The sequence below is a fragment of the Euprymna scolopes genome, chromosome 34, assembly GCF_053919585.1.
Source record: "Euprymna scolopes isolate OS-2025 chromosome 34, ASM5391958v1, whole genome shotgun sequence".
NCBI lineage: Eukaryota > Metazoa > Mollusca > Cephalopoda > Sepiida > Sepiolidae > Euprymna > Euprymna scolopes.
In genome coordinates, this window is record NC_136515.1 from 80838465 (window position 1) to 80863757 (window position 25293).

The 25293-nt window shown below is 33.8% G+C and overlaps 1 long non-coding RNA gene across 1 annotated transcript in view; it reads right to left on the minus strand.

The window, feature by feature from the left end:
- LOC145259311 (uncharacterized) overlaps positions 1-25138 on the minus strand; it is a 60260-nt gene extending 35122 nt beyond the window's left edge. Inside the window, exon 1 of the long non-coding RNA XR_013864158.1 lies at positions 21077-25138. This is a non-coding gene — a long non-coding RNA (uncharacterized LOC145259311). The remainder of the gene's footprint in view (positions 1-21076) is intronic.
- Between the last annotated feature and the right edge of the window lie 155 nt (positions 25139-25293).

Below are 25293 nucleotides of genomic sequence, written 5' to 3' on the forward strand. Positions count from 1 at the left end.
ATAAAACTGAAGTCGCTAAACATGGATTATACAGAAGCCCAAAATCTTAGACAGCCTTTCGGCTGTCTGAAAATGGCGTAAGGTAGTTAAATGGAGATAGGGAGTGCTGGTTTTCTTTCTTTTTCCCAGCCGTGCATCCGTACATTCCTATAGTAAACTTTTGTCTAATTTTTACGATTTTTTAATTTAATTATTTTTCTATGTTTCTGTTTTTAAATTAAAACATTTTTTTTTCAAGATTATAAAAAAATTATGTTACGCCAAAAGTTTCACATTCATGCAAGCAACGAAAATATTAGAATTTTAAAAGTTATGCGAAACGTATGAAAAAAAAAAGTAGAATTTTTTTTCTTTTCTTCTCTCTTTATTTTTGTATGAAAATATTAAATAAACAATGCTTAATTCAATGATAACATCAGTAGTTCGAGAAATTAATTTTTCTTCGTTATATCGAATTAAATAATATGGACTTTAGGGGTTTTTTTTCGCAATGTTCCTGTAAAAATTATTGTTATAATTTACAATGATGTATTTAAAAAAAAAAATAATAATAAAATAAATAAATAAATTAATGCATTTTTTTTTACTAGTGAAAACCATAACTTTAGTAAAAGTGTTTTTTGAATAAACAAAATAATGCATTTCCACTAATATTTAAATATAAAATAATGCGTTCATTATCTTTTGTGATCATTATTTGATAGACATGATAATTTTATTAAAATTGGTTTATTTCCTGATTTTTTATTAATTTTCCAGTAAAGGGAGGGGATCACAATGTCTATTCATTTTGAGCAACGGCATTCATTTTGCACGTAGTAAAGGTCTATCTGTGTCAATGAACCAGAAAACAAGGAAAGTCAAAGAAATGTTTTAATTTACGATACTTTATTTTCATAAAAAAAGCAAAAATAAATTCGTGCATTATTTTTTTTACTCCTGAAAACCATAAATTTAGTAAATGTATTTTCGAATAAGCAAAATAATACATTTCCACTAATACTTAAATAAAAATAATGGGTTCAATATATTTCGTGGTCATTATTGGATGGATACAGAAAATTTCATTAAAATTGGTTAATTTCCTGATTTTTGGTGAATTTTTAAGTGAAGGGAGGGATTTTGGTGAATTTTTAAGTAAAGGGAGGGATGAAAATGTTTATAAATTTTTAGCATCGGCATTCACTTTGCACGTACCTAGTAAAGCTCTATCTATGTCAATGAACCAGAAAACAAGGAAAGACAAAGAAAGCAGGAAATAAATTAGGCAATTCAATTTCATTAGATAGACTCCAAAATTCGTTTATTTTTTTCCACTATTATTTCTGGTGTATCCGGTTTATTCTTAAAATAATTTGCATTGAATCTGGAATTTTTATGTGGGGAGGGAGAAACCCTATATGACAACCGCAAAGATAACATAAAGTAGGAGGTAATGCCTGTGAGGATATTCCCCTGACTACAAACTAAATATTATATTATCCCCTCAAAAGAGGAGTTAATGCATAGGAGCGTGGTTTCATAACAACACGACAGTTGATCGACTATCAATTTACAGAAACGTTGTAATTCCTGGGAGGATAGTCTTGCGATAACAGAACCGAGTACCACACAATCGTCTGAGCTTTTCTTGAGTGTTACATTGACACCATCTCTCGGATACCATATCATAGGGAGGAAGCCGTATTACCTCTTCCATGGCATTTCTTGGGACAACGCCGGCAGCCGACGGCATTGTTTATTTAATTCGTATTTTCCCACCCACCTTTTTTTGGACGGGAACAACGTAAATGCGAAAATATTGAGTGCTGAAGACAGATTAGCTTTAAAAGTAGTTTTCTTTTCTTCTTCTTCCTTTAAATTGCACTTTGAGGTGCGGTTAAATGATAAGGAACGCGTGCGCGCAACGATGCCACCATCAGCAGTTTTACGTTCAATGTTTGATCATCATCATCATCATCACCACCACCATCACCACCATCAACTTGTTTAACGGTCAGATGCCAACGATGCCAACCTGAACTGTTTTCTGTTTGAACATATGGTTTCATGTCCGTCTAGGTTTTCAGACATACGCCCTCGCGTTCATTCAGTTTGCCTGTCACGCTTAAGTTTTGCATCCTTCGTAGAAGAGACCCGTTATCGATAAAAAAAAAAGTTTTGCAAAAGAAAGAAAGAACCCTGCCATACGCAGTATGTACACGCGCACTTGGCCTATTTGTCTGTTTTCTGTCTAGCCAGGCATGCGTCGCTTTTGCGTTTAGGTCCACGTCTCCATGTTGAAATTGATGCAACCTTATTTTCTGCTGGACTAAATTTTAGGGTCACGGTTTACCCGTCTTGAAAGCTGTAAATCCCATTCCCTAGCACACAAAATGTTTGGGTTAGGGTTAGAGTCATGTTTAGGATCCAGGTTTCCATGTAAAGATCGATTAAACCCTCATTTCTTTGCATATAATATGCAGAATAAATACCACTGTGGAACGCATCGTGGAATAAGTTTATACGGAGGTAGAAATATAAGGGAAACGGTTCTTTTATGCAAATATCAAAGGACATGGATATCTTACACGGATAGAACCAAAGATCGGAGCTCAGTCGAATGACGTATAAATAAAGAAAAAATGAAGAGATATTAGCAGACATTTGTTTTCATGTGATTATATATTATCTTATACGATATAAATAGATAAAAAAGAGACATTGGTTAACTTGTGAACTTCCTTCTTTTGCTCCGCTTTGTCTTGGCCCATTGGAACATTGTATTATGTCTTATTTTGTGTTTATTGAATTTTATTGCACAATAAAATAATTGATGTCATTTCCACTAGTAACGATTACTACGATATTTTCCTATTGACTACCGTACACTCATTGACCCTTATCCTCGAGTGGCCTCCAGATCTTGATAAGTGGTGACGCCATTGTAAAAAAAAAAAAAAAAAAAGTATCGTCGTAAAATAACCCAGAGCACAATTCGACAAGACAAGAAAAAAATGACCGGACAAGCAACAAGATTAGACATACGTATTAAATACATTTAAATGTCTAATCCTGTTGTTATGTCCGGTCATTTTTTCTTTTCTTGTCGCATTGTGCTCTTGATTATTTCACGACGATACTTTTTTTTTTTTTTTTTTTTTTACAATGGAGTCATCACTTATCAAGGTCCGGAGGCCACTCGAGGATAACGGTTAATGAGTGTATAGTCACGCATCCTCCACTAGATTACGAAGTTGATTTTGTATTCAGTCAAGATAAGAAAAAGTACTCCGTGCGGCACCTCCACCGATGTGGCAGCAGTATCCCATCTTTGAACTGACTCTGAAATAGGCAGGAGGCTACATCTGGAATCAGCCAGTTATACTCGTATGGTGTTAAATGGTAATAAAACGAAAGGAACACAGGACTTTTAGAAACAAACATGTATTCACATATATTACAGGCAAAGCGGGTTGAGCAATACCATTCCTCAAATGTTGGGCGATGGCACACGACCTCCTTGACCGCATACCAATCTCTGACTCCGGGCACTGGTATTCGTTACCGGAAGTGACGTCATCAGATAATCCATTAATCCTATTGAGGGGTGTCTCCAACATATACAATTGTAACATGGCCATTACTCTTAACTTTAGTAATTCATAATAAAACTGAAAAGAAATAAATAAAAATCCGGGTCGGCATTTTTCTTTTTCTTTCTTTTCTTTTTTTTTTATAAAAGTTTTTATTACACGTTACTCTCCCGTCCCGACACCACTTAAAAAAGTATTTCGTCACAACATGTTCATCCCACCTGGCGCGCTTCTCCTTGCTCCTACATTCTCATCCTGGACTTAGCACATCCATTTTCTTCAACGTCGACTGTTCTACTGCCCGAGCACGTGGTGTATTTTTCCTCCTCTGTTTTTTCCTTTTTCTTCTTTCGCACATTTCTTAATTTGCACATGCTTTTTTTTTTCAGCTGCTGCTGCTAATCTCTTCGCAATCAGTCATCCTTTGCTGCTCCTGATACTTTCCCACACGCTCACACGCACTATGTTTAAAAAAATTGTAGGACAGTAGAAAGTGGATCTTGATATTTCTGACAAAGTCCTTGACCTTAGAATTAGTTGCAATATAACGAAAAGGGTATGATTAAAGAAAATTGGAATAAAAACTGACCAATCAAATAAAGCCATGTTCTGCTAGCAACCAATTAGAAACCGGAATCGCTCCGTCGACATACTGGATCTTTTAGAAATCCCGTACATAATTTTTCGTGCCCACATGAGAAAGATCTTTGCTCTTTTCCTGAAAACTTTCAAAGTTCAAGACATATACAGATCAGCTAGCCACTGAAAACTATTTTTCATCTTTGTGACCAATACAGATTAGCTACCCATCGGAAACTCTTTTGAAAATAAACATGGCTTTCAATTCAAAAAAAGTATTTTTGGCTTTAGTGGCTTCATGTCTTGTCTGGAGCGATTTCCATGAAAACAAAATAAAGAGGAGTCATTTATATGCCTATAAAGTTGAGTTTTTTTTCTCGTTCTGACATTGGTATTAAAAGCCTACTTTTTCTATCTAAACTTATTAAACCGGACTTTATAATATACTCAGTCATGGATACAGGGTGACCCCCACCCCCCCATAAAAAACAGTCTCCAACTCTAATTAGGCCCAGTTTCTTAGTGTTTTGTCCGAATGAAATGAAACTTTGGTCATAACTAGTTTATTATATTCAAAACATCACATCAAAACACTAGGGTATTTGGCCTTTTTTTTCTCCGTTGACTTTAAAATGCTCAGAAAAACAATTGAGTCTCCTCTGCTTTTTTTTGGGGGGGGGGGGTGTCACCCGTTATGTGAGCAACTACATGAAGGTTCACTAATTTTGATAACCGTTTGAAAAACAAGTGTTAATTAATTACTTATTCATTTTTATGGTCTCTTATTAGTTGACTGGTTCAGTTTACAATTCACACTGAATTCTTTTTATACATAGTTTCTACATTGTGCATAACTGTGTAGAATTTAAAATGAAAACGTTCTACACACGAAAATATTGTTGATGTGTGTGTACAGAAAGTCTTTAACACACTCCTCTCTGAATATTTGGTCTACAAAGTTGAAATTTGATATATAGGGTATTTGGACCTGCAGCTCACTTTCGATTTGTTTTTTAGCCGGCAAAAATTGCTGTTAAGGGGACGCAATTGAATACAAAACAGTTGACCTTACTATATATATAACTAGCAGTTATAATTTTATTTTTTATTTTTGCAAAACTCATTTTATAATAGTAGCGGAGGTTTTCTACAAAGATCAAAAAAATCGTCTTAGGATACGATGAAATAAAATGAACCCACGGTTATAAGACATTTATTTGTACTTTTTTCTTGAGGAAGTTAAGCAATTCGTTTTCGTACCTGGGACATCAGTACTTCTTTAACTCTTGTCCCTACATCCCATCGCAATTTGTTCTTGACGCTCTGATGACAAGTTTCAAAGCGTTTCGTTAAAAACGCATCAATTACCAGCTTTTCAATAAGATACGTTTTTACGCTGTTTGTTGTTATTTTTGGTTGTGTTTTGGTTTTGTTTCGTTTTTTTTTTTTTTTTTTTTTTTTTTTTTTCTCGCAACTTTATCAAATAGCAAACATAACCACTTTTTGTTTATTTTTGTTTTGGTCGATTTTTTTTTCTTTTTATTTTTACCATTTGCTTTAGCGATGGCACCAGAGAAGAAGCACCGATTCTTAACGACTGTCTTTTGGTGCGGTGAAGCCCCCTGCTTGTTCTCTTACGGTTCCATCTTTAAGACTAAGACACTTATCGTCGTCCGTTAGATGATGCAGACATTAAGGCCCTTTTGTTAATCTTTTACAGGCCGACAAGTCTTTCTAATTAACTTTGAACGTAGATTTTGTTGCTGGTAGTGGCGTCTTAATTTTTATTCGGTGATGGTAAGGAAGGGAGGGGGGATTCGTTGCTTCAACAAGTAAGGCCTGTAGTGAGGATACGCAGCTTATCATGCCTCTATCTCTACTCTATATAGTCTTGGAAGGTTTTTTTTAACCTTTAAAACTATATAAACAAACAAACTTTTTAAATTTTTTAAATATTTTTATTATTCGTTAGAAATCATTTAGTCAGTAAGTCATTTAATCACTATTTAGTAAGCCATTTAATCACTATTTAGTAAGTCATTTGATCACTATTTAGTAAGTCATTTAATCACTATTTAGTAAGTCATTTAATCACTATTTAGTAAGTCATTTAATCACCTGCAATCACTGTATCACCTTGCTTTCTCGAATTCACAATAGTCATAATGTTAATTCAAACAAACTTTTTAAATTTTTTTTATATTTTTATTATTCGTTAGAAATCTATTTAGTCAGTAAGTCATTTAATCACTATTTAGTAAGTCATTTAATCACCTGCAATCACTGTATCAACTTGCTTTCTCGAATTCACATGACGTATAGATATATTTTATTTATTTTTACATAAACATTTAGTCATAATGTTAATTCAAGGGATCATCATATGTTTACTATGAAACACTGTTTCGGGGATTTAAAAACAAAACAGTATATTAAATCATGGCTCCCCGGCAGTGTTGGTCAAACACCACTTCCGTTAATCACAAGAACAAAAAAAAAATTGTTTCAGATATTGGAACTAGTTTCTTGCTAAAACTTAATCTGGCTAGCCTATCCATGCTATCAAAAATAAGTTGGTGGACCAAAAATGTCTTTCTTACCTGTGAGATTCGTCCCCGTCTCCAAATTCAAAATGGATTTTTAAAAAAAATTTATCAATGTTGTATTTTTATAATTAGCATTAACCCATTATACTACTTATCACCCTCTGCTGCTATTTATATATTTACATTTTTATTTATTTATGAAAAATATATAAAAATTATCTGTGTATATATATATATATATATATATATATATATATATATATATATATATATATATATATATACAAAGTGAACGCGTTTGTGTCTATGTGTACATTTTCCACCGCAATAACTCTGTCAATTTGATATACAGGGACAGAGATTGGGAAAATGTTTGTAATCCGTTTGTAGCCAGAAATTTGGCTGTTAAGGGGTCAAAGTTCAACGATTTACACTTTTGAGAACTCTACCAAACTCCTCCGCCAATTTTGGGTCTAAACACTTAAAATTTTGGATATAGGTTTCTAGGACATGGATCTAACTTAATAACTTGATTTGAATCCAAAACAATAAATGGTAAGGGGTTATAATAGGGGTCAAAGTTTATTTTCTTTCTTTTTTTTTTTTTTTGCTCAACATACACCCCCCAAAACACCCGGGCAACGTCGGGCTGAAATGCTAGTAAATATATATATATAGTTATTTCCACGGCCGAACCAATGTCGCACCCACAAGAACCAAGAAAGCCAACAAACCGGAAGTCCAAGACTCGAGTGTTGCCCTCATTTGGGCTCATCAGTTAGACACTCAGGATTTGAAACTTGAGTCTTGGACTTCTGGTCTGTTGGTTTTCTTGGCTCTTGTGGGATGCGACGTTGATTCAGCCGTGGAAATAATTATATATTCTCTCACACTCTCTCAACATTATATATATATATATATATGTATATATATATATATATATATATATATATATAATGTATATGCGTGTTGTCAATCATGTCACTATCTTTAATTTCTTTGTTTTGCGTTTTGCACAAACATTCGAGGTGATGTGACATCAATTTAATAACCTTAAGGAATCTTCACTATCTACACACAATAATTATTACTTAAGCAACAACTGAAGCATGCATGGTCACCCGTGAGTGCACAGTGGACGAGGCATAAAAATGTGACTATGTTCAGCCCCCCCCCCCATTTAGCCCCCAAAGTCCCCAGGGGGCGTCAAATTCTGGTGAAAATGAACACACGGTGGAGTTCTAGGTTTAAACATATGTAAATTTGAGTTCTCCACCATGCAAAAAAAAAAGAAAGAAAGAACTAGATCCATCATTCCCCCATTTAGCCCCAAAAGTCCCCAAGGCCTTAAAATATTTTAATTTGAGTTCAGCACCATGGAAACTGATAAATGGACACACACACAGAAAATTTTGGACAAATATAATAAAAATTAAGTTAATTTCACAAAAATTACAAGTTTTTACATATGTACATCGTTCAGTTCGATTATACAATAGACATCAAGATTCTCCAAAAGCTTATTCTTCGTTCTTTACGATGGCGGTCAGTATGGATGGAAGGGGGTTTGTGACGTTCCTGGAGAGTGTTTTTCTCGAGATTTGGCTTGAATCTGCTAAATTCGGCCTGGATATTTGCTTAAATACTAAAATCACCATAAAGTCAGTAAAAATAACAGGGTTGGTCGAGGCAATCCGTCCGACCAACCAGAATCCACCACGTCAAACGGGGAATACCCAACTCTTTGCATGTGTGCATATCAACAGGTCGTCTATAGCCTGCAAATCTGGGACCAAACTAAATTTCTCTCACACGCCCTAAAAGGTCAGTCGTGTCACTCAGAGACCAGTAAGTCTGGGCAGGTATTCCTTAGGCCAACAAGTGCACGACTTCATTCCACCTTATTCTGACTTTTCCTGTCATTCTTTTTAGCCTATAAAATATCTGTTTTTACAAAGCACAATAAATTCATCCCTTTTTATAGGTCACCTACCGCTGTCCGGGATTCAGTCAACGTTTAACAGACAATCTCACCATAATTGCCCAGCCTTACGCAGGGTTTTAGGGGATTTTCATCTCCCCAATGGGGAGCAATATCGCTTCTCTAGACGGTCACGTCATATCAGATCACTATAATTTCGTAAAGTTTGAAACTTGGAGCCAAAACAATAAAATTAACTGTTAATGAATCGGATATGCTTTTGCAAAATAACATGAAAAACAGTTAAACTTCCGACGTTGATCGCCTAAACATAAGCGACAAAGTGCGTCTATTGTGATAATAACCCTAGATATTTGATTACAAGCTGGGCTACATGAAATCACGAGTTTCAAAATCGATATATTTATTGATCAGGTTTCAATTTCAAATAGCATTTTTTTGTTTTCTTTTGTCACATAGAACCGGTTAGGAGATTCGAACCCGACCACGAAGCCATCTCTGACGGCATTAGCAAGGAACAAACTGCACGGCTTCCTTTAACCGCGAGAAATAAATTTGAAATTAACGTTTATATAAAGCGTAAAATTCAAAACAATCGAGGGAGATCTTATGATTATAACATCGTAATCTGCGCACGTGAGCTTAAGTGATTGCTTTATTACATTTCAACTTTAAAGTGCTCAACAATAAGAACCTGGTTCTTAAAGGGCTTGACATAATTATTACTATGATTATTTTAATACCTACATACACTAGTGTTTCATTCTTTCGGGAATCATCAGTGCAAGGACTTACTATTACAGTCGGTCGGGAGACGTGAACCCGGCCACTAAGCCATCTCTGACTCCATTAGCAAAGAACAAACCGCACGGCCAACGTTAACCGCGAGAAATACAGCTAAAATTAACAGTTATATAAAACGTAAGTGTCAAAACAGCTGAGATTGATAAAAAAAAAAAAACACGTGTAAGAGGTAATAAAATGAAAATTTAATTTCCATGAAATAAAAAAAGACAAAATAAAAATTTATGAGTGTGACTCGATTTCATCTTTTGGCATTTAACATGGAAACTAATGATATATATCTTCTGAAGGTGGAAATTTACTTTCACTGAGCTTAGCATTTGTTACAGTTCGAAATATAATTTACGGAATTTATACCTCAAGAGTATATACTTTCATAATCGGATGCACCGATAGAAAAGCGCTTGAGCAGAATATGGATGAACAACAACTTTTTTTTTTGGGGGGGGGGTTCGGCGAATGGAAAAGATATCCAGAAAACTCGAAATGAAGAATAATTCAGACGTGCTTGAATAATGACTTGCTGCCAATATATATATATATATATATATATATATATATATATATATATATATATATATATATATATATATATATATATATATATTAGCAAATTTTCTACGTAATTGCGTTGAACGTAAGTTTGATTTTTAACCTTGACACTCCTTTGTGAGTTGTTCTTCACCCTTTTTATTTCATCGGATTTAATCATATCCTACGAAAACACTAAAACTCACTTATCGTAAAATCGTAAAATTTGATTAAAGAAAACCCTATTCGATCAAATTACGTGATTTTTGGAATATTTCATCTTCGTTCTTCCGTGTAACGTACATCATACACACATTTCTGTATTAGCTTTACTTTTAATTGCCGCTATGAGTGGCAATCTGAAGAAACAGCCATTTGGTTTACTACTGCAGAAAAAAAGGTTGATGTGCCGTCAAAAAAAGCACACTAAACAGTATGTTTCGGTATCGATCAACTGGAAACAAAACAAGTATTTTCTGAAGTTTTAGTTTCAAATGAAATGGAAGTGACAGTACGAGGGATGCTGAGAAGGGGGGGTCTTTTTTTTGTTCTTTATAAAAGAAAAAAAAAATGGGGGTTGCCACCTGTCCTTGTTCCATAAAGGAAGCTTTGTTATTATTTAACTGGAACAGGGAGGAAAAAAGATGAAGAGAGGTTAGGCAAGATGTCCACTAAGGGGTGAAATACAGAGTTGTATATATATATATATATATATATATATATATATATATATACACACACACACACATATACATACACTAGCAGGGCGCCTGGCATTGCCCGGTTGTAAAATACGCTTAAATATGACATTTTAATTAATGCAGATTTCGTATTTATTATTATACTAGCGTTGCCCGGGTGTTTGGAGGTGTGTGTTGAGCAAAAAAAAAAAAAAAAAAAAGTAGCAAGAAGGCAGGCTCGAACCCGTACCACGAAGGAGGAAATGAACGGGGAAAAAAGATCCTGACGTCTTTGCTGTTACAACCACCGCCAAACCGTAGGTTTTAATTAAGGCTAGACAATCAAAAGGAGATGATGACTTTAAAAAATATCGGCGAAAAAAGCGACTCCCCCCCCCCTGTAGAAAAGTGTCAAGTTGAAGGTGAAGATATTAACGTTTTTAGCCAATTTTTCGATATTTCTCGTCTGGAAGGTCGAACTTTAAAAAGATGCTGATCTTGTAAAGTCCGTCGCCCCTGTAGAAAGTTTTAGGTACACATACATACATACATTTATATATGGGTAACTAAAAGTTTTCGACCCAAATCGATTAAAAAGCTTGTCCTATCTCTGAATACCCTTTATGTAAAATGTAAAATGTTTAGACCAGAAATTGTCCGAGTAATTTTGTAGAGACCGCAGAGGTCATTTTTTTTTTTTAACTTTGACCCCTAATATGACCCCTGAGCATTTATTGTTTTGGGCTCAAATCAAGTTATAAAGTTAGATCCCTGTCCAAGGCACCTATATCTAAAATTTCAAGTGTTTAGACCCAAAATTGGCGGAGGAGTTTAGTAGAGTTCTCAAAGGTCAAATCGTTGAACTTTGATCCCTTAACAGCCAAATTTCTTGCCGAAAACCGATCACATCGATTTTCACAAATCTCAGTACCTGTATATCAAATTTCGAGCCTGTAGACTGAAAATTGACAGAGGTATTGCGTAGAGAAATGTACACACACACACACACACACACACACACACAGACTCGTTCACTTTTATAGATATATAGATATATAATATCATATTGGACCCAATATATAGTAATGATTCAAAAAGTTAAAAAAAAAAAAATGACTCGTGCACCACCACTTAGAATCGAAACCGAAACGTTTAGCTTACGATTTTCTTTTTCCTTTGACGTTAATGCTTGGGCATGAGGACATGTTTGCATCAAGGCTAAAAATTAAAACATGAACCAATATGTATTATGTTACGCGTGCATATTTGTAATGCCGTCGTTCGACCTTCACCTGGCAAATTCCATTTTTTAATTTTGACACTTTCGAAAGATTTTCCCCGGCTAAACCCCAAATATAAAGTTTCGCATGGGTTCAAATACCCTTTATATTAAATTTTATGTCTGTAGACCAAAAACTAATAGTGGAGTTTGGTAGGCAAAGTTTTTAAACGTATACGCATACATAAATATATTAACAAAAATGTTTGTGTTTACTATAACCTTTTCACGCAAATATTACGCAAGTATAAATCATGTAGAATATCTGCATGAATATAATTACACGTAAGAGTTAACTGATGATGATCATCGCATGAGAAAACGGTAAAAACTTATAGGAAATTAATTAAAATGAATATTTAAAAGAATATGCAAATTAGCTAGATCTTTTATTAGTGAATGCAATTCCACGATCCATATATAAGAAAGTTGTATTTTCTTTTTAAATAAATAGATAAAAAATGGGTTTAATATGAATATCAATACACACACACACACACACACACACAATTATTGGAGCATAGATATATAAAAGTGAGAATGTGTGTGTGATTATACTTCTCAACCTATATACCCAACGAATCTTTAATCTACACAATTTGAAATTTCGTATATATGGTATTCAGATATGTGGAAAGCTTTTTAGTCGGTTTTCAGCCGGATAAAAAAGCGGGTAAGGACCCAAAATTGGAAAATTGCAAAATTGGAAGCCATCAGGTTTTTTATCTGTTCGTCAACTGTTACACGAGGTTTGATAAGACTTTTTAAAGATCGTGACAACCGTCGGGTTATGGTACTTGACTCACTGTTTTGGTTTCAATCTCAGCGCGAGTATTTTTTTTTTTTTCATTTCGTTACTTGCAATAAGTGAACTATTTAGATTAAAAAAAAACAAAAACAAAAACAAAAAAAAACATAACGCTGACGCATGCACGTCTTAAAGTTCTTTTGATTTTTTACTTCATTTTCTTTTTTTTTTTTTTTTTTTTTAAAAGGAATTTGACATTATGCGTAATACCGGGAAGTATTAGTTTCGGTCTTGTGTGTGTGTGTGTGTGTGTGTGTGTGTGTGTGAGTGAGTTAGCGAGAGAGAGAGAGAGAGAGAGAGAGAGAGAGAGAGGGAGAGAGAGAGAGAGAAGGGTAAACTAAATTAATCTATGACTAGAGAAAGAGAGAAAGTCAAAAAGAGAAGTGCATGTATTTAAGTTGCTATTGTTTGAATTCTTCAAACATGAAAATGATCATAGATTAATCCTATATACCTCGTATTAACACACACACACACACACACACACACACACACACACACACACACACACATATATATATAATGATGAGAATAATTGAAATATTATTCAGACGAAATAGAGAAATCATAAACGAAATATATTTTCAAATATTTGTTCTAGTGTTTTTAATTTCATTAATCTCTCAATAAAGACGAAACGTTGATGAACACATAACTTTGTTTCTTTTTATTTCTCTCTCTCTCTCTCTCTCTCTCTCTCTCTCTCTCTCTCACACACACACACATTATATATATATATATATAAATATATATATGCATATTAAATAATATATAAATATATATGACTCATTATATATATATTTATATAATATATATATTATGATATATATTATATATGCATGATATATATATATATCATATGATAAATATGTATATTATATGGTATATATTATATATATATATATATGATATATATATATTATATGATAAATATGTATATTATATGGTATATTATATATATGATATATATTATATAAATATGTATATTATATGGTATATATTATATATATATATATGATATATATATATAATATAAATATGTATATTATATGGTATATATTATATATATATATATGATATATATATATATAATATAAATATGTATATTATATGGTATATATTATATATATATATATGATATATATATTATATAAATATGTATATTATATGGTATATATTATATATATGATATATATATATATATAATATAAATATGTATATTATATGGTATATATTATATATATATGATATATATATTATATAAATATGTATATTATATGGTATATATTATATATATGATATATATATTATATAAATATGTATATTATATGGTATATATTATATATATATATATGATATAAATATGTATATTATATGGTATATATTATATATATATGATATATATATTATATATATATATATTATACGATAAATATGTATATTATATGGTATATATATACATATGTTATACGATAAATATGTATATTATATGGTATATATATACATATGTTATACGATAAATATGTATATTATATGGTATATATATATATATATTATACGATAATTATGTATATTATATGGTATATATATATATATATATATATATATATATATATATATATATATATATATATATATAAACTATCAAGCATTATCATTGTACGTAATAAAAAAAAGTTCCCGAAGAAGATTCTGTTAAAGATCGAAATATCGAGTTTAATTTCAATTAATAGATTAATTTATTGAAAGATGTTGTGCATTTTTTTTTTTTTTTTTAAATCGTGAATTTTTTTAATTTTGTATCGCAATACAACCAGTGGATTTTCTATTAAACTTTGACAAACTTAATATCTGGACCATTTCATGTTAATATAGTAATTGTTCGATCGATTAAATTATTCTATAATAGAAAACAGATTTTTATGGATTCATTGTTTTTATTCTTTGTGTGTGCGGATATAGGAACGTTTTTATAGTTTTTGACGTAAAACATAAAAAGAAATAAAAAAAATAAAGAAATAAATAATTTCTTTTGCGGCTTCTCTTTTTACAATAATTTTTTGCTGAAATCTTGTGAAAGTGATTAGTTCATTTAATTAAAAAAAAATTTTTTAATTATTCATTTCGAAAGTAATCCGGTCATTTAAATATTTTTATTTTTATTATTTTAAATATTTTGCATTCTAATTTGTAAATAAAATATGTATTTTGAAATAATTATACTTCACTTTCGTGTGTTATTTCATTTCATATAATTTTATTTCGTCGTATTTCTGAAGTTAAAGAAAAAGAAGATGGAACTACTTTTTTTTATTTTTTAAATAAATGATATTCTTAGGAAAACGAAAAATGATTGAAATAATATTTCTCCAAAAAAGTTTATTCAAATTATACAATTGAAGTAATCTTCTAATGAACCTATTTAATAAAAATCATCTAGTTACAACATCCTTTTCGTTTGCTTTTTTCTTTGTTTTATTCAAATTCTCGTTAATTGCAAAAGATTTCAGTAAAAAAATAAAATGGTGGGAAAAAGAAAAGCAAAAAAAAAAAAAGAAAAATGTTTTTATTTCATGAAAACTATTGAAACTCATTTCGTTCCTATAGCATTTCGCAATTTTAAATTACACGTTACGTCAACACAGCCATGTTGGCTATTTAATCTACGAAAGCCCATGTAGCCAAGGTCTGCTGTCTTGATTCGGTTCCGGTTGCGATCTTGTAAAGTTTATTCTCTGCGTGCTATTGTTTATATATTTTGAAGGTCGTCTTTTAACCTATTCATCATGATCAAGGTCATCTTCCTTGTTCTTTACCTACCCACTGTCCGTGCTTGTGGTGGTATTAACCCCACACCCCACCGGGTGGAGGGCAGATGTCCTCCGATTGCTTAACTTACAGTCTTTTGTTCTTTTATTTCCAGCACCCCCCCCCCCGCGCTATGTCTCCCGCTCGATACACACCTGCCAACACCCGGCCCTTTACTAAAAGAATTCCCTCACCCTCGTCCGTTTCACAGGTTGGGGCAGGTGGGGCATTTTTTTTTTTTTTTTTTTTTTGTCATTTTGTTTTGGAGGCCCCTGTGCTTCGTATACCCCCATTATTTTCGCATACCCTTTTTGTGTTTCGATACTGCCAGATGCCAAGACCCCCCTCTTTCCTTTTTGTATGAATACCGAGGTATTCATTTATATCTTTTTTTTTTTCTTTATCACCGTTTCCTTTTGAATTATCCATTGATGGACTCCTCTCCATCACTCATTGTTTTACGCGTGCGCGCACACGCACTATACTAATTGCAAAGTTCTCGTCTTGAAATATTAAGTTAAAATGAGGGTTTGTTTTACAATGCACATTGGTAGGTTATAGTCAGCTAATGTACTTCCTAACTTCTGGCGTGGTTGTCACCGGAAGCGGTGACAAGGCAAATCAGTTCCTTTATTTTTCTTACACGCTTATATATTCCCCTGTTCATGTACTCTTTTTTTCTTTTTTATTTCGTTTTCTTTTTTAAATTTAATAATCACTAAAAAGTTTTTTTCCGTCTTATTTTAATTAAAAATTTCCTGAAAAAAAAAATAATAAATAAATTATTGAACACACCTTTTCTGCTTTTTTTTTTTTTAAATCATCGAAAATACTTTTTAAAATCTTTAAAAAAGTATTTTGAGAATATCATGTATTGGGTACGTTTTTTATGATGTTTGAAATTTTGTTATTTTGATGTCAATAATTTTATTTTTACACTTTCATAAACATTTATAATATAAATTCAAATAAAAAACCTTTATTTTTAAAATAAAAACGTATTTTTTAAATAATTTTATAAACATATTTCTCATAAAATTTCAAATAAAATAAAATCTTTTATGATTTAATAAACATATTTCATATAAAATTTATGATAAAATTTTTAAAAAAATCTTAATTTTGTTACTAAAAATGTAAATAAATAATAATTGTGTTATTTAAATCTGTTGAAGTTTGTTAACTTTTTATTCAATATATTCCAATAATGGTTTTTTTCTTATATTTTATTTCAATAAATCGCTTCACAATAGAAATACAGAAGAACAACAAACTAGAAGGAACTGATTTGCATTGTCACCGCTTCCGGTAGCGCTATGCCGGAGTTATGAAGTACGTTAGATGGCTATAACCCATTGGTACAAAAAGTGGTAAAAAAAGACAAAAAAAAAAAACCCAAACAAACAAACAAATATATAACAAATAAATGTTATCAAAGGTAAGGTAAGTTACTCTTCTACATATCTGGAAAAGTTTTTAGTGTTTTTACTCACTTTTAAACGTTTATTTGATTCGAGAAAACAAATAGTGTCTAGCGTTACGCGAGAACAAGAAAAATAGCCGCAAATTGATATCTAAACATCTATACTATAAATCTCACCTCTCTGTTTAAATGTATGTATGTATGTATGTATGTATGTATGTATGTATGTCTCGCAAAACTTTTGACAGAGGCGACGGATTTTCACGAGATCGGTATCGTTTTGAAGGTCGACCCTTCGGACGATAAATCTCGAAAAATTCACTAAAAATATTAATTTCTCCACCCTCAACTGGGCACTCTTCTACAGGGAGGGGTCGCTTCTTTCGCCGATATTTTCGAAAGTCATGCCCTCTTGTCGATTGTCTAGCCTTAATTTAAACGTTCGTCACTTTCGGTATGGTGATGGGCGCAAAGCAAAGACGTCACATTTTTTTTTCACGTTCTTTTCCTCCTTCGCGGTACAGGTTCGAGCCTGCTTGCCTACTACCACATTTTTTTTTTTTTTTTGCTCAACACGCACCTCCAAACACCCGGGCAACGCCGGGCGCCCAAGTTAGTTTTAAGAATAAAAATAAAACGAAATACTGTTAGAAAACCATTCAATAAATATTACTGTGACATTTATAGGGTGGGTTTCTAACAGTATTTGTACAATGATCAACGGAAAGAACTATATCGATCGAGGAAAAAAAATGTCGGTAAAGAAAAAAAAAATTGATGCCTCTGTATTTAAATAAAAGAGAAAGGGGGTATCGGCGTCTAGTTTTAAAAAGAAAAAAATAGGACAAAATACCGTTAGAAACTCACCCAATAAATGTTACCGCGATATTTATAGGGTGAGTTTCTAACAGTATTTTGTCTTATTTTATTATTTTTAAGTCATTATCACGACTTCAAATATTTAGGTGTGCTTTCGAGGTTATTTTTCTTGTTCATACCTAAAGTTCGACACTATTTGATTTTCGGACCAAATAAACGTTTCAAAGTGACTAAAACCACTAAAAGCTTTTCCAGATAGGTAGAAGAGTAATTTATATTTCTTTTGATAATATTTGTTTGTTACGTATTTCTGATTTTGCTCGCTTGTTCGTAGCTCTGTGTATTGTAAAACAAACTAAAATAACAAACATTTTATTCATAAGTTTGTTACAAACGCGAAATTAAATATTTCTCATTTATATTAAATTCTTGTCCGCTTTGAAGTAATCTCCTTCGGCTGCAATGCACTTGTTGTATCGTGTCACTAATTTCTGGAAGGCTCTGTGGACCTCGTCACAGCCGCTTTTATCTCTTCAATTGTCCCATAACGACAGGCTCCAAGGTTTTCCTTGAGCTTAGGGAATAACTAAAAGTCACAGGGAGCAAGGTCTGGACTAAAGGGAGGGCGTGGAATTGTCTTGTTGTCCATCTTGGTCAAATAGTCTGTGACAAGTGTGGAGAACCCTGGGGACAAACTCTGCACAAATCTTCTGCATCTTCAGTTCCTTGCGAATAGTTGTCTGGTACAATTCCCACGCTAACATCAAACTGTGCACTTACCTCAATAGACACACGACGGTTCTTATCCACGAAATGCTTTTATTTAAACAATCTGACTTTCTTACTTCTCCCACACCTCTTATCATCCCTCACAAACTCCCTGCCTTCCTTGAATCTCTTATGCCACTCAAAAACTGATGCTTGATTTTTGCAAGAAAAACAGTCTAAAGCATTCCATACGTTTATGTGGCATTTTTTTTTTTCAAGTTTAAAACAGAATTTTATTGCATATCGTTTTTTTAAAGAATCCTCATGTCCAGATTGCATTTTTGAAATTCAGCAGCTGTAACAATCAGGCTTTAGTAGGGTGTATTCTAATTCCTGCTGTATCTGTTTATTTGGACCTAAACCCATAAAATACTTTTCAGTCATTTCATAAGATGTGTAGCATTAGCATACTGAATTTTCTAAGGTTTACAATAATTTTAAATGCCTGTACAAAAAAAAAAAAAAAAATAAAAAAAATAACAATAAAAATAAATAAATAAGATAAATAAATAAATAAATGTCTGGAAACTTATCGAAGGCACCTTGTATATCTCAAAATTTTATACATCTCAATACAAATTTAATTTATTTTGCAAATGTGACTGTAAAGAAAAGAAAAGAATGAAGAAATCAATTTGACTTTTCACTTGCAATTTAGAAATAGACTAGCAGATTTACACGACGTTGCCCGGGATTGAATGATGATCAACGAATGTTTCACACTTCAAATATTTTTATTGTCATCGAAATTGGTAAAATCGCCCATTTTGCAATCAAATTGAATGATTGCGTGCTCTAGTCGGGTACCATACACCGTGCACCGAAAGCAAGCTTCACATGCCTCCTCGCAGTTACTTAGTTCACATTACATTATATTCTGCATTGCACTGTAGAGAATCTACTGTTGATTTTATAAAATTATTTTTTATATATTGAATCAAAGTTTAAAATGCAAAAGTACAGTATCATGGTCCAACTGTGCCCTGAACAGAACCATTCATTTCGAACGCGCCCCTGTAATCTCCAAGAACCTGCTGTGAAATTTCTATACCCGACCTTTCTAGTTGTGTGGTAATAAAACTTTTAAAATACACTTTTAGGCTGTATAAGGTTGTTAACTTTGGTCAAAATCAGATTGTTATTACTTTAACAAGATTTTTTTCATTTATCGATTTCTGGTACTCATCGAAGGTATTTTGATACCAAACCTACTTTAGAACACTCCTAGATAGATGAAGTTCATTTGTGTTAAAGTAAAAAATAAAAAAAAAAATCGGTCCAGCCGTTTTAGAGTCCATAGCGAATGAATAACATTTCACCTCAATTGCTAACTGTACGTTATGTAACATTCTACCTTTTTACGAAAAAAAGTATTAAGTTATTTTGTCATCGCTCGTCAATCTTATAGCGCAAGTGTGTGTGTGTGTGAGAGAGAGAGAGAGAGAGAGAGAGCTGCTGCATTTTAGCCTTGTGTCACACTCATAGCAATCAAATTGCCGTAATCATCACAAAACAAAAGTCCACAAATCGTATTCATTCGTTTGCGATCTTTCCCGGTTGAGGGAAGCCCGTCTACAACTAAGTTTCTTTTTTTAATATCTCGAAAAGGACTAAGTCAATACATAACTGTTGGAAGACAGGGGAGGTTTATTTGTCTTTATCTTCGTTCGAACGACCCTTGTGTGTGTATATATATATAGTCACCCCCCCCCACACACACACATATATATTCACACACACACACACACACATATATATATATTAACACATATATTCACACACACACATATATTCACACACACACACACACACATATATATTCACACACACACACACATATATATTCACACACACACACATATTCACACACACACACACATATATATTCACACACACACACACACACACATATATTCACACACACACACATATATATATTCACACACACACATATATATATTCACACACACACACACACACATATATATTCACACACACACACACATATATATTCACACACACACACACATATATATATTCACACACACACACACACACACATATATATATATATATATAAGCATATCTTGGGTCGTTTATCAGGAAACAGCCAGTCAAGTAGATGTGAATGCGCTCTGCAAAAGCTTTGTTCCTAGACTGAAATGATTTATCAGCCCGGAACAAAAACATTTTGGAAGACGTGAAAGGGTTACAAATCGTTGCTATTAAGTACTTGTCGCACGAGAACAATATTAATATTGTTAGATGAAAAATAGTGCTGCAGTTTCCGATGACAAAATAATGGTTTGCTTACTGCATATTAACGAGGATTGGCACCGGACCCCCCCCCCCGTACAATCCCCCTACTCCCTCTCCTTCCCGTACAACCCCACTCCACCCCTCCGCCAACAAACATAACTAACATTTGTCATATTTGAATGCGACCGTCAACATTTGTCTTATTTACTGCGACAAAAATACATAAATTTCGGATAAAAATAAAAAATAACAAACCTTTTTTTCTTACTCTTTTCATCTTCGGAAATGAACGGGGTGAATTGGTTTCGATCTGGAGAAATAGGGGTTCGTTTATTTGAATGCCAGCAGGGTTTGTAACGTTGTTCGGGAACCACGGCACGCTGTGGCCTCAGTCGCAACGTAGACAAAGAATAAAAAAAAAAACTCAACTTTTTCTTTGTAATAACGACATTTATTTCCTCATTGTTACGGCAGTTACGTCACTCACATGATCGTTCCTCTAACGAGATCTCGAACGTTATCCCATCTCTCACGTGATCTCCTTTTTAAAGTCTTTATTTTCCCCTACTGATTACGTCATTTCGCATGCATTTGCATACGCGCCTCCGCACTATATCACAGGGTTACCTAGTATTGCCCGGTGTATGCATAGCAAAGAAAGTTTAAAGAAAAAGTGTGTTTAACACGTTTCTAATGTACAACCTCTTTCTTTACCGCTATCTCTGACCGCTCCCCTGTCTTTCGGGTCTGGCTGTGTCTCATTCTCCATCTGTACTATCAAAGCAGGCTGTCTGAAGATATTCGTTTCTTAACCTGAAATGCACCAAACATTCATTTTATTCTTTTTTACCTTTCTTTTTACAAAACTCCATCGAAGTCAAAACAAAAACAACGATTCTGAATTACAAAACAACAAAACCAAACCCCATAAATAAATACTTGATGATATAGAGCACTTTTTGAAACATGGACACCTTTTTACTAAAATTACTGGTAGGGGCTTTTCGAATGATTAACAATAAACTAATACCTTCTGAATAAGAGAGGGTGAACCCTGAAAGGATGGACCCCCTAGAACTACACAGGATCAGCAACATATGTTGGATATAGAGACGTGGCGACGTATATTTGAAAGCAGAGGTGTGCACACACGCACGTTCCAGATGGAGTTGATTTACTTTTTTGGTGTCTCATAAAAATGAACGAAAACATCACGAAAACAAATAACTGTTTACATTCCAAGGTCAGAAGTTATAAAATTGCGCAATGCAAAATAAAAAAATTAAAATGTAATATCTCGATGTTTTCAATTCCAGGAATGTCGATTTGTGACTATATAAGAGAAAAATAAACAACACAAAACAGGAGGGAACAGACTGACAGCGGCGAGCGTGATTGACATCTTGATATCTCTCCGTCGGTTAACCGCACACCAACCAACACCACACAACTGAAATGAGTTTGCAATTACAGGATACTCTAACTTAACTTCTAAATCTGACCCCCAAGATCGCCATGGGCATGGAATATGTGCCTATATTAAAGATAGCTTTCCATGTGGGAGGGACATCTCCAGGGAAGATCCTAACTTACCTTATATGTGCTTCCGGGTTGCTTTAGCTCACACTACTGCATTTATATTTACTCTCTATCGCCCCCACAACAGCGGAGTTACTATCTTTCAAAGCATATCTGAGAAAATTGACCAAGTCCTTTCTACTTATCCTTCAGCTAACATTCACGTATGTGGAGACTTCAATGTTCACAACGTCGAATGGTTGACCCACTCAAACAAGACCGATGATGAGGGGAGGTTCTGTCATGATTTCTCCATTGCCTATGACCTCACTCAGATTGTTCAGGAACCTACCCGTGTGCCCGATAATGACGGCCAGTATGCGAGCCTACTAGACCTTTTTCTCACAACTTGCCCTGAACTATGTTCAGTTTCTGTTCTGTCGCCTCTTGGATCTTCCGACCACTCTGTTGTATCAATTAAGATAAAAATGAAATGTAATAAGTCCCCAGACGTACCTCTTCATCGTACAGTATATCGATACACTAAGGCTGACTGGGATAGCTTCCGTACATTTATATCTGATCTACCTCTGCATTCCATGTTTAAAAAGGATGTGTCCTCTATAGTATTAGACCTAACTGAATGGTTAATTGTAGGTATTGACCATTTCATACCCTCTAAAAAATTTCAGCAAAAACCTAACAGCCAGCCATGGTTCTCTCCAGAATGTGCTGCTGCCATTGCGCACAGAAATCACTTTTTCCACTGCTTCAAACGTAATAGATGTATGGAAACTAAAGCCGTTTTCAGGACTGCCAGCAACCATTGTAAGAAAGTAATAAGGAACGCAAGAGAGTTGTATGCTCAATCTGTTAAGTCCAAAGTAGCTGAGCAGCGGCTTGGTTCCCACCAGTTTTGGCAAATAGCAAACAGAATCCTGAACAGAAGCGTGTGCTCCATCCCAATTATTATCAATGGATCTGAGGTAATCTCGTCAGCATCAGACAAAGCCAAACTCTTTGCCAAGAACTTTGCAGCTAATTCTACCCTTTGCGACCAAGACCGCCAACCCCCAATATTTCCTCTTGTATCAGAAAACACGCTATGTGATATACGTATATCTGTACGTGATGTTGCCAAGCTAATCAAAAACCTTGATTCCAGTAAAGCAACTGGCCCTGATGGTATTCCAATTATAGTACTCAAAAAACTTCAACCTGAACTAGCGCCCATACTTACAAAACTGTTTAAACGTTGTCTTAAGGAGAATAGTTTCCCATCTCCCTGGAAAATCTCATCAGTATGCCCTGTATTTAAGAATTCAGGTGATCGCTCATCCCCCTCTCAGTACAGGCCAATAAGTCTCCTGTGCGTCATGAGTAAGTTGCTAGAATCTGTATTAAATACAGAAGTAATCAAACATCTCAACAAAAATAACCTTCTTAGTGACACTCAATATGGTTTCCGTTCTGCTAGATCTACAGCAGATGTCCTTACAGTTATATCGCATAGGATTAGCAAATCTCTCGACGGTGGCAATCTTTCTAGGGCAATTGCTCTTGACATATCTAAAGCCTTTGATAGGGTATGGCATAAAGGTTTACTTCATAAGATCGCTAGCTATGGTATAGCTGGAAAAGTCTTCTCAATTATTAAATCATTTCTTTCTGATAGATTCATAAGAGTAGTAGTTGAGGGGCAAAAATCAGAAGCTCACAATATTAATGCCGGTGTCCCTCAGGGATCCATCCTGGGCCCAACTCTTTTCCTGATCTACATTAATGATCTTCCAAATCATATCCTTACATCATTTGTAGACATTTATGCTGACGACACTACCATTTATGGTACCACATCTAAGACAGTAAACGAGCAAGTTCTCTCCAATTCTCTCTCCTCTGATCTTGAGCACGTAGTACAATGGGGAAAGGAGTGGCTGGTTACTTTTAATGCATCTAAAACCAAGCTTCTCTCTTTACATCATCAACATTCTAATCCACATTTGTCATCAATTGAAATGAATGGCTCTCGTCTTCAGGAGGCCTCAAGTTTTGACAAGCTTCTGGGCTTGACCATTACTCCTGATCTTAAATGGAACACGTATATCAAATCTGTTGCCAAGGCCGCTGGAAAAATGGTGGGATCTTTCTATCGATCCAGTAGATATCTCACTGCTGATGCTATTCTCTATCTATATAAGAGCCAGGTACGTCCAAGGATGGAATACTGTTGCCACATCTGGGCAGGAGCTGCTAGAAAGAACTTGTCCTGCCTTGATAGAGTTCAAAATAGACTTCGTAGCCTCGTAGGAGATGTCCTTTTCTCCTCCTTGCAACCTCTATCTCACAGAAGAGATGTTGCGAGTTTGTCTCTGATGTATCGTTATTTTCATGGAAAGTGTTCAACTGAGCTTCAATCTATGGTCCCCCCTCGCCAAACTTTCACAAGAAACACTCGGCTAGCTGTAAACACTATCAATAATTTCCCCCACTCTTTATCTGTGCCTAAACCTAAACGTAGATTCCATGAACAAAGCTTCTTTCTTAGAACTGCACGCCTGTGGAATTGTCTTCCGTTTTCCTGCTTTCCGGCTGACTACAATATGGTTTTGTTCAAGTCTAAAGTAAATAAGTTCTTGATGAGCCGTTCCATATAAGTTATTAAATTTACCAAATTTTCATTACTAATGATTACTATATTGACCAACTTCTACTGTACACTCTTTAACCCTTATCCTTGAGTGGCCTCTGGGCCTTGATAATGTGGTGATGCCTTTGTAAAAAAAAAAAAAAAAAAAAAAAAAACCAAGTCTCTCTCTCTCTCTCTCTCTCTCTCTCTCTCTCTCAATTAACTAGAAGCTTAATTGTAAATAAAACTTATGCTTTGAAATTCGTCTCTGTGTTGATTTGGAGAATAACGACAAAAGAATTGTCAGTGTGTATATATTATATGA